At 38.8% G+C, this 11,313-nt stretch overlaps 1 long non-coding RNA gene across 1 annotated transcript; it reads right to left on the minus strand.

Annotated features, from left to right (window-relative positions):
* Window positions 1-361: 361 nt before the first annotated feature.
* On the minus strand, window positions 362-8,282 carry LOC126922128 (uncharacterized). Its single transcript, XR_007712659.1, has 2 exons — window positions 1,036-8,282; window positions 362-745 (listed from the first exon to the last, which is right to left on the minus strand). It is a non-coding gene; the product is annotated as an uncharacterized LOC126922128 (long non-coding RNA).
* Window positions 8,283-11,313: the final 3,031 nt, after the last annotated feature.

Below are 11,313 nucleotides of genomic sequence, written 5' to 3' on the forward strand. Positions count from 1 at the left end.
ATTTCTTTCGTATCGCTACCTCTTTTAGTATCCTTTTTTTATCTTTCTACCTTTCTATCTCTTCTCACGATAAATCGTTGTAACTCTACGTCCCTCAGATGAGAGAAATCGAACAAGCCGATTACGAATTAAATCAAACGGAACTCAACGCAGCCTTGTCTCGTTGAATTATGATAATTCGATGCTCATCGATTATTCATCGGTATAACACCGCGTGGAATAGCTAGATCGCTCCATTTTGCCATTCCTTTTGTGGTAGGAACGAGAAGATTATCAGAAATTCGGTTCATTTCGTTAAATTATAGTAAGAGGAGGAAATGTAAAATTATGGTAAGAGAAAGGCGAAAGAAAATGTAAAGACTTCAAGAAAAACGTTAATGTATTTAATTTGTAGGTAATAGAAATTCGCACAAAGAAAAACTTCAAGCCATGTAATTGAATAATTTTCAACGGGCGAAGGCATGGGTTCATTCATTTCTTCCACAGTTTTGTTCCTGTTTCATGCTTTTAGGTTGATCCTTAATAGGCATCGCGGATCCATATATCAGGTCCCTGTCGCTGCTTCTCTATTTATATTCGAGGGTTAAATTAATCTCAAACTTATGGTATATCGGTGAACTAACTTCAAGAGGCAACGTAGCTTCAACTTTATCCGCAGTTGCAAAACGTAATTCCATCATGCAAGCCTGCTACATCGATATAATGTCAGCTTCCTGCTCGTCTCCCTCTGTTTTCCGCTCATTTTCTATTATGATATACGATAAGTGCAAAAAGTATTCGCATACGATTCTAAATATTTATTATAACATTTACATATTCGTTAATTCATCGAAGTTCGTGTCATTTGGCAATACTTTCATATAATTACAAAATGAAATTACAATTTAATGAAAACGAAATGTATTAACCTGAGAAAAAAAGTGCTTCATTGGAAAATAGAGGTATGTGCCAATACTTTTCGTAGTCATTGTATGAAACTACTCAATGAAGTCGTTTGATTTCTTTTTTATACTGATGTAGATAAGGGTATCTTACCATTACTTATTTTCCCGATCAGTCTTCCATAGAAGGATTCCAACGGACAAGATTACCAAAATGTCGCCGAAAATCGCTATGAAACAAAGTCCTATGATGTACGCCGTAATCCACATCAAATCCAACGTTATCGCATCAAGGCAGCCCACTGGTGACACGTTCCTCTTCTTCTCGTCGCTGTTATTGCCTACGTCGGGGCTAAGTATAAAGAGAACATTCGACAAAGTGGAGGAAAAGAGGACCTCGCGCATCCCCCCTCCCTTTTTCTTCTTTTCCTGCTTTTCCCCTTTTCTACTTTATGACGATGAAGGGATCCACAGTGGCGTAGTTTAGGAACTACTCAAAATTCCTCAACATTCTGCATTTAACATCCCTTGCTTTTATTACGATACTCTTGCATTTTTCTCAATTTCAAAATTCTTTCTATTTCTTAATTTTGTTTATTTTATTCAAGATCGTTTTTACCTTAAGATAGTTTTTAACATAGAAAAGATATAATCGGGTCGAAAATTGAATGAAAGAATGTAGAAGAAGAGTTAAAGAATGATAACAGAACACATTAATCAACGTGCGACCCAGATTTTTTTCCCTTTTAATTTTTCCAGAATGTTTTTCCTTGTATTTAACTTGACAGAATCTGAAAAGCTTTATGACGAAAAACTCGTTCGTAGGTATTTCTAGGGAATCCAAGAAGTGCAAATCTAATTTTTCTCTAAAAATCCTCTACATGTTATTTCTAAGGATAGTGACAGTGAAATACAACCGCGACTGACTTTCCCCTATTTATAGTGTTGTTTACCCGACCATTTTTTAATGCAGGGAGAGAGAAGCTTTTTTAAGAAGAACACACCCAAACCTTTCGGGGCTTTAGTATATTAGCGTTAGAGTAACGAAAGTCTGTGAAAAATATCACAACCCCAGGGGACTCGAACTCGAGACCTTAAGAATTGTGGGTAAGCACGCTACACTCTAAACCCGCCAGTTGGCTGATTTACATGAACTGACTTTGACTCTTTAAGGGTACTTCCTCCAAAGAAACTACTTTCTCCTATAGTAAAAACATGCAGTGGTGTCTCAACTAATGCTACCTCGACGTAAATTTAGCGAAGGCTAATCCAATTAGTAGAAACTACAATTTAAATCCTTTTCTCATTGACAGTAAGAGTCTAGCAATTTAAACGGGCAGACATTTCTCGACACAATGCGATATTGTAAATTCCAATTTAGACCTTCCCTTAATAAAAATTGACAGATTTAGCAATTTTCGTTAAGAGATTTCTTGCTGTCATGCGATAACATTTAAAGCTCTCTCTCTCTCTCTCTCTCTTTTGCTCTCTCTACCCATCAAAGACAGCCGACTTTTATTATTTGGAAGTATCTCGCGCAGGTATTTCAAAATTTACGAATTGCGCAAAAATGTAAAATGTAATATGGAAAAATACGTGAATGTGGAACAATATCCGAAACAGAGTGTTCTCATATTTAGAGATCGAAAGTATAACCTCGTAATTTAAATTCCATTTCTCCAGTTTCTTATTCCTGCGTTCGCAAAGACGCGAATTTGCACGAAAGTCCGCAATCGCCTCGCAGCACCCTGTTCCCAAACTTTCCTTTGCCTCTTAAATACTTTTCACGCGAAAAAAAAAAACAACAAGAACACCAGTAATTTCGTATTTTTAAAAAGCCATCGGCGGAATTAGCGAAAATTAACGCGACTCAGTGAATCGCTATCAGGAAGTCCGATCTCTTGCACTTCGTAACGTGTTTCGCGTAGGTAGGAAAGCGCAGGGTAAACTTCTCAAATGAAAACCCTGACTACGCCACTGTGGGCTGAAAAAGGGTCGAAGGGAAAGAGGGAAAGTGGTGAATGTGAAGTGGCGCTGGCGTGGCTCCACTTCGGAGCAACCCTCTCTCGGTGTCACACTAATGAGACGCAAAAGCTTTTGCGCTTAAAGGGTGACGACGCTGCGGCGTCGATTAATGAATGTCGCCTGTTTCGTGCGCCGTGTCCCTAGCCGTTATCAACGCGATAACGGGCCTCCTCGCGAACCGCCCAACCCTTTCCTTCCGTTTCGCTCTTCCCAGACATTCCGCGCGTACTTCTTTTTTTCGCTCTCGTTTTTCGCGGAGAAACGAGACCCAAAGGGGGACAAGTCTGACGAGTGTAATTATGCCAGACGAGGAATGAAGGTGTCGGGAGAAAATACGCCTCCCCGGGGAACAACCTTCGACCATCTTGCTGGAGATGCGACACCGGGCATCGTGGTACGTCAATTACCAAGCATAAAACAAGCGTTGATTTTTTAAGTTAAACGTTTGATCAAGTCGTCGAGGATGTTGACCCTACATTACGTCTGGAATTTTCGTTTTAGTTGATTTACTGACGAGGGGGAGACTATTGACTTTTGATATTCAATTCTGAAAAGGATTTAAAAGATTGCGTAATTATTTTAGGGCCATCATTTAGAACGTAAACTATGTTAATAATTATGTTCGTTTGGAATTGTTTATTCTTAATCGACTCAAATGTGTCATTGGATTCTTGACATGTGGTTGTGAAAAGGAATTTCTAAGATCCGACTAATATTCTTTTGGCTATACCTTTTCTTTCGTTCAGATCCTACAGTAATATAAAATTTGCAGAAATCGAAGTATTCGTAACACTATGACAAACTCAATTCTCTTAATTCATAGAAATATTTTCTCTGTACCTCGTTTGTGCGGTAATAATCTAATACACAATGTGATATGATATCATACGATATACGATACGATATGGTAATCGCAGCAGAATTAAGTTGGAAAACGATTTGTTACGAATAAATTAAGTGAATCATGAGAAGGGTTGCGAGGTTAGTTTCATAGAATTGCAAGGGTCCCATGTCTTCCTTCCTGGAAACGAAAGGAGTGTAGTACGCAAGTCGAGCGTTTGAAACGGGAAGCCCGGTAATTACTTGTAAATAATTCCCCCTTCCGTTGGTGTTGATACTAGTGTAAAGCAGATTGTATTTCCCCTGGCATGATTCATTCGGTAGCAGAAAGACAGATTTTTGTCCCTAATAACTTAGTTAGCGCGATGTCATCAGTCTTGGAAATTTAGTTACACAGTTGCAAGGCAATTGCGTTTCACTTAGCTCGACAACTAGGCCTAACTCGGAGAGCAATCAAGCTACGATTACGCAAATTACCAGAATCAGCTTACACACTGAAATTGTTCCGTCACTTGCAGCCGCTGACGTGACGTCTTACGAATTGTCTTTCAAAATCATTAAGTCAACTTTCCGATTCGACACTTACTGTTTCAAAAAGTATTAGAATAAACGATAAATGTAATTACAAAATTCCTGTACAACTTTAAGCTTTACGATCTGTCCCATATCAAAACAAACGATTTTCCACGGAAGTAAGACAGAAGAATGTTCCATATAGTACAGAATTTATCGAGGGATTTCCCTACAAGTTATTCTCTGAAATCATTTAATCCATTTTCCAGTTCATCTACTGTGCTATACTGTTTATCGAACAAGCAATAAAACAAGCAATAAAAGTAATTACGAAACGACAAAGGGAGGAAAACAATTTTATTTCAATTTAATCGGAAAAGGGGAAAGAGAAGAAAGGAGAGAATCGGTGGCTATATCAGTTTGGAAAAAAGTCATTGCAGAAATTGCATTCTTGTCGAGAGAGTCCGCAGCGCGTTTGCAGTCGCACTCGAAGTACAATGAGCGGTGTGAATAACGGGAGTCCCGGGAACTCGAAAAAAAAAGAGAGAGAAGTAAACCAGTACGCGTGCCAATAAAAAGGTGCAACGCGTCACTGAAACGGCGGCGAAGTGCTCGCGAGTGAAGTGGCGAGGATGAACGGCGAAAAGATTTTTCCTCTCCCCACTTCTCATCGCTTTCTTTTCGGTTGCTTTTTCTGCCCCTTTCTCGCGTATGCCCCGGAAGGGCATCGTGGAGGACGAATATCGCGAACAATGGGGCAATTAAGACGGAGAAGTACCTTCGAGAAGCGAAGGATGGGTGGGGAAGTGAACATGATAACGAAAATGAGCCGTGAAACGAGGTTTTCATCGAGTTATTGTTTGAAGTTTGAATTTCATCAACATCAATACATCAATACCTTATTTAGCAATGTAATACTTATACTGCGGACGTTTATACGTGTATCGGAATTGTGAAAATGAAAAATGAACGTAATACATAAAATGTATAAAATATCCAAGGGAGATGTATTATAGAACTCGTTATAAAATTTAGAGGCTGAAACGAATACCTGATTGTAGCTTTTTAGCTGCTTATATATGACATCCTACAGAAATGCAATCTCAACGTTTAAACAGATACGTATCAATATTTTACAACTATATAAATCTCATCTGGAAATTTGAGCAAGCTTAAATAAAACAATGAAGTAAATAAAGAAATATCTGGCTCCTTTAAATTAATTTAAATTTATTCGAAAAAATAATTCGAATGGACATGCGTTGTCTAGTAATGTTTATCGTATTCTATCATGGTATTACCGTCTCCGAAAATCTATTTATTAATTCTAATCTATTTAATAATTGCCAGGTTCCTATTCAATGAAAGCTGTAATAGTTTTCTATAATACAAGAAACTGCAATAAGCTTCTATATCGTTCTTAAAATACAACAAGCGACTACGACTCGATAAAAAGATCGAGTAAAATACACATTTATCCTAACTTTTTTCATTACCTCACCGTCCACCTGTTACGAAACACTTTATACTTTGGCTTTCGTAGCGAAGAGTTCGCTGAAATCCACAAATGTAATTTGTGAAATCAAAAATAACAGAGCGTCTCCTCGTTCCCTCTGGCTTGAAATAATATCCAGAAAAATATCAGTTCCAACTACGAAATATATCTTGGTCGGGCGTGCAACCCTCTCAGGTCGTTCACTTGGTGATTCTTTCTCTGAGGAGTGGAGCAGCGGCAATTAGAGAAAGGCCAACGAAGGCTCGCTTTATACCACGCGATCCCCTAGCGAGATTAATCGTGAGATACGCCTTCTTAAAAGATACCGAAAGAGTAATCGGGGAGGGGGGAGGGATAAAGTCAATATACGCGGCAAAGATATCGCGAAGATAGGAAGGATCGAAACGATTCTTATCGAGGTGAGAGTAACCAGAAATGAGAACAACGGGGGAGAATCAGAGAAACGACCGTCTCTCCACTTTCGAACGTCGACCTTTATACTATATCTACTTTCTTTCGATTCAAACTTAAAGGAACCACGATTATCCCTTTTCTTCGGCGAAATCGAAGATATTTCGGAGAATTCGAAGTAAATGTCACCGATTTTTCCGAACAAACAGGAGCACGATTTTCCTTTTCGTGAAGATTGTCACGCTTCTTGAAAAATTTAACGCACGAAGCTTCCAGCATACGCAAAATTTTAACTTTGCAAGATATGGAATAACTGGTTGTAGGATTCCGTAGATGGAAACTGTACTTCTTTCTAACATGTATATTTAACGAGGACGAAATAATACGCTTTATGAAATTTCCATCTCATTGATTGATTATTTTTAATCGAAGTAATGCAACAAGATCTCGTTCGTTATTCGACCATCTTAAAAAATTAGAGTGTCCATTAATTCACTTTATCGATCAACGATTTCTAATCAAACTAATATAATGAAATCTCAGTCGTTCTTTAAAAATCTTGAAAAATACGATCTTCGTTGGATCATTTCATCAATTGATAATTTCTAATCGATGTGTTGCAACAGAATCTCACTGTTCAAACATCTTACAAGATACGGTGTCCGTTAATTTACAATTCATAATTTCTATTCAAAGTAATATAACGAAGGCAACGAAAAAAATAAACTCCACCAAAACTTCCACATCTTCGATTAACAATCTCAACTCAAACCAACCTACAAAAGGTCTGTGCATCCGCGAAAACTTCGGAGACTTCAAAACACGCAGGAGCAACATCACGTATTCAGTGATCACATTTTCATACACGCCTGATTATCTCCGCAGAATTACCTACCCATTTGCACAGATGTAGCCGCAAAAGGTTCGTATCAGCTTAACATATTCCATGCAGATCGTGGCGCCATAGTGGCAAGAGAAAAACGCGCATGGACATACTCGACGAAGCGTATTATTCCTCCATTCGAGAGTGGTAGCTGCTACTTCCTTTTTTCTTTTTCTTTTTTTTCCATATACCGGTACTTTGACGACCGGTTTGCTCGCCACTTCGCTAGGCGTAAAACGTTTCCGTTATCGGCGTGCCGCTTTTCCATGTACTCGCGTTAATCGCCCCATTGTTCGCCACGTTGGACGACGTCGTCGTCGTCGTCGTCGTCGTCGTCTTTGGTAAGCCTCGTACGAATGTACAGCGCCTAAGCCAGCCCGTACATGAACGCGTACAATACACGGACAAACCGAAGCCGATAGACACGGGTGTCGGCGTGTATATCGGGGACAACCAGCCCCGGCCTCCTTCAAGGTGCCTCCGGTACATTCACCCTCCCACCTTGCCTGCTACGTGTGACACGCGAGTGGACCACCTGGAAGGAGCTTAGAAGGGAATTACAGGGCCGAGGGGCGAGACGAACTGACGACCAGGCTTCACCCTGTTCCGTGCTGAACTAGATTCGACCCTCGCCCCTCCCCGGTTTCGATCCGGTCGGTATTTAGACGGGTCGCGTTTCTTGCGGCCACGAACCGTGTTTTTGGCTGACGTACCGTGGAACAGGGAATGCGAACGATGCAAGAACAGGGAGGGTAGGATAAGTGGAAAATATCGTTGCGAGGGGTGTAGGAAGCGAGGGAACGTTCGGGGAATGTGTGTATTTGTGAGTACATACTGGCAAGTGTTTGGGAGAATAATGGGGTCTTAGGTGATCGAACGGTATGGGAGAAATTGTATGTGAGTATCAGAATGTTAGGATGTGATGACGCATGTTGGAGAATGTATGGCTTAGTGAAGCGCGAGTGGCAAGATCGTTACTTTGGAGGAACTGCGGGTACAATTAAATTTTGGTAGGAAAATCTAAAGAATGGAGGTGCAAGTGGTGAAATTCTTAATTTCTCAAGATTATTGGTACAGTTAAATTTTGTTCGAAAAGAGTGGGTGTGATTAAATTTCAATAAATTAAAAGAATTTTAACGGAGAACTCTGGATGTTTTCAAATATCGAAACGTACTATTGCAACTACTCGTAAGAATCGGAAAATTAATAAAAAATTTTTTTTGATTAAATACTTTAGTTACTCGTAATAGGTGTGTGAGATATGCATGTATAATTGAACGAAGAGGTTAATGATATTCTTGCTCCCGTCAATTACATATGCATATCCGAGTTACACCTGTGCACTCGTTGAACGCACTCGACTGTCCTACTTTGGAGTTGTAGAAATATTTAGAAATCAACGACGTCCCCGATGTACTTTGATCTTTGAACTCTTTTGTTCAAGGTCATGCCAAGGACGCTACATCGTTTCACGCCTGCAAAATCCTCATTTCCTCTTTCATCAGACTTACGAGCTATTAAAAACATTTGTAACGAGTACGGAAATGTGCATAGAAGTTGCAAAGTGTTTATTGCAAATATTGCAAAGCATATATCGCTTATTTACTCTTGATAAAAGTTACAAAATTATTGCAAGAATCAATTATCCATTACGTTAACAGGCCGGAATATATCATAGAACCACTTTCTATGTAAATTTTTACTAAATGCATATTAATATAAACTCTGCCAGTATTAATGAAAATTCAAAAAATTTTGTATAATACCTACATATAATAAATTTACAAAAACTTTCCCATAGCACTTTCATTGATCATTACAAAGGCGATCAAATCTCATAGCGCCATTGACAAACAAATTAAAAACTCGAACAACTATTGAAAAATTGAATTTCGTTCAATTTGTTGTTATTTTATACATAGAGTAGCAAATGAAATATCGATAAAAAAAATACATTTCATTTCATGTTATTCAATACGATGTTTACGAATATCCGTATTTAATCGAGAGGTTTGTGAAAATGTTTTTTGTATTTCCCGCCAAGGGAAAAACCCGAGCCATACCACAAGCAAAAAGTGAAATCTCATGACAATTTCATTCGTTAAAAAGCGGCGAATAAATATATATATATAGACGAATTTCCAACAATTTCAGTGCTGAAGTCGCCATGACTATTTTCGTAATAAAGAAATAAAACCTGAAGGTTTTTCGATCGATTGACGTGGTAAATCCTTTTAAAAAATACAGACACCGATGAATGGAAAACGAGACGCGTAGTATGAAAGTGGGGAAAAAAGAAAAAAAGAAGGGTGAAGTATAATAAATCAAATTGTCAATTCAAGAGAGAGTCATGCCAGCAAAGATCCGTGTTTAACCGGGCTTTCTAGTTACAAAGTTCCACACAGTAAAATTTGGAAATAGTGGGAATCAAAGTGAGAAAAGTGTTTGCGCCGCTGTCATTTATGCTTTTTATATCAGATTATGCAGTAAATTAAAAAAAAAACTAATTTTAACAATTTACGTTGAGAAAATCAAATACAATATTCATGGTCGATTAATAAAAAACTGAAAAGGATAGATTGACCAAAAAAAGGGAAACGAAAAGTAAAAAATAGCCGAAGATTGGCCATTGGGTGAAATTCTATATCGCTTTCAAAAACAGACTTTCGATTAATTGGATAGAAAAATCTGACATAAAACCGTTATAGAACCTTTCGATAATTTTTTTAAATCGCTTTTTAGAATCAAATACCGCGTTTTTTCTTTTTTCTTTTTTTTTCTTTTTTTTTTTTTTTTTTTTTTTTTGATGAATCAGTGTAAAAAGAACGATGTAGAATTTGACAACAATGTCAATCATGATCTAGCTCGTCGGGCAATATATCACCGTACATTTAATGCAATTGCCAATAATCTGTTATCAAAGCGACGTAAATCAATTTCGTCATGCCGTTGCTAATCCTTTTTACCACAAACGTACTAAAGAATCTCCGAGACGTTCCATTACGTTAAAAACTTATTTTAATAAAAGACAATCTTTTAAAATTAAGAAGATTAAGTTCCTCTATATGTGTATTTCCATTCATAAGTGCCGTAATACTTATTTAGATTATTATTACAATACTTATGAAAGAGAGCGTATCGTAGGAGAAACAACAAGACAATATCATTCACTGTGGAGCTAATATAAAAACCTTCACGGCGCGGCGCGTGATAATCTGAAAAATCGAGTCGATCGCGTTTTCATGGCCATTAACGCCGATTCGATCGACGTATCGATCTCACTCTAATCCCCGTTAAACGCGATCATTCCGGTACGCTGCGTCATCTGGTTGAAAGCGACCGATCGTTGTAAAAGAAAGACGAGGAGGATGCGACTCGCGTTAGTCGTTCGCTTCGTTTCAACCGTGATGATCGTCAAACGAATTAAAACAAAAAAAAAAAAACCCGGAAAAAAGTGGAGCAGAAGCGAAGAAAAACGAGGGAAAGAGAGAGAGAGAGAGAAAGAGTAAAAGAGAATTAGAAAGAAACGAAAAGGAGAGGAAAAAAGAAAATATCAGGACGAAATGGAAGAAGAAAGAAACGACGGTAAATTGGAGGAAAAGCGAACAAAATAGGGCTGATAGTGGGAGAAGGGAGGGGGCAATGTTGATTTTTTTTCAACAACGCGAGCAACCAGAGCTACTCGACGATGTACGCGCTCGCGGAGAGTCCTCGTGATGAATTCGCATCGGCGTTTTTCCACGTCGGTAGCGTCGTCACGTCGTTGGCTTAGCTTTCGAATCAATTTCGTCGTCAACCAACTGCCACCTGACGCGTGTCCTCATTGCTCTCAAAAATCGTCGAATCAACGTGACGAACAATCCTCGTAACTCGGTCACCGTTGAAACGGTTACCCATAGGCGACTCCAGCGATATGAAACAAGTGAAACGAAAATAGAATCCGACAGGGGATGAAAAAGAAAGGATAAAATGGCGAATTTTTTGTTATTTTGTCTTTTTCAGTCTTCCTTCTTTTTATATTTTTTATTCGTGGTTTCTCTCCTCGTTTTTGGACAGAAGCGGTTCACGCAGAAACGGAGTTACGTTTTAACGGACACTGGCCCCGATTCGCTCGTTTTCCAGCCTCGTTTACCCGACAACGAGCCTTCTCGCTCTTTTACAGCCAACCCTTTGCGCGCGGATAAAAATAATTTACCCATAAATGCGAGGCCACCCACGCTTTTCTCGTATCCGACCGTAAACTCAACGATGGTACACGGATTCGT

Source organism: Bombus affinis, chromosome 11, assembly GCF_024516045.1.
Source record: "Bombus affinis isolate iyBomAffi1 chromosome 11, iyBomAffi1.2, whole genome shotgun sequence".
NCBI classification, from domain to species: domain Eukaryota; kingdom Metazoa; phylum Arthropoda; class Insecta; order Hymenoptera; family Apidae; genus Bombus; species Bombus affinis.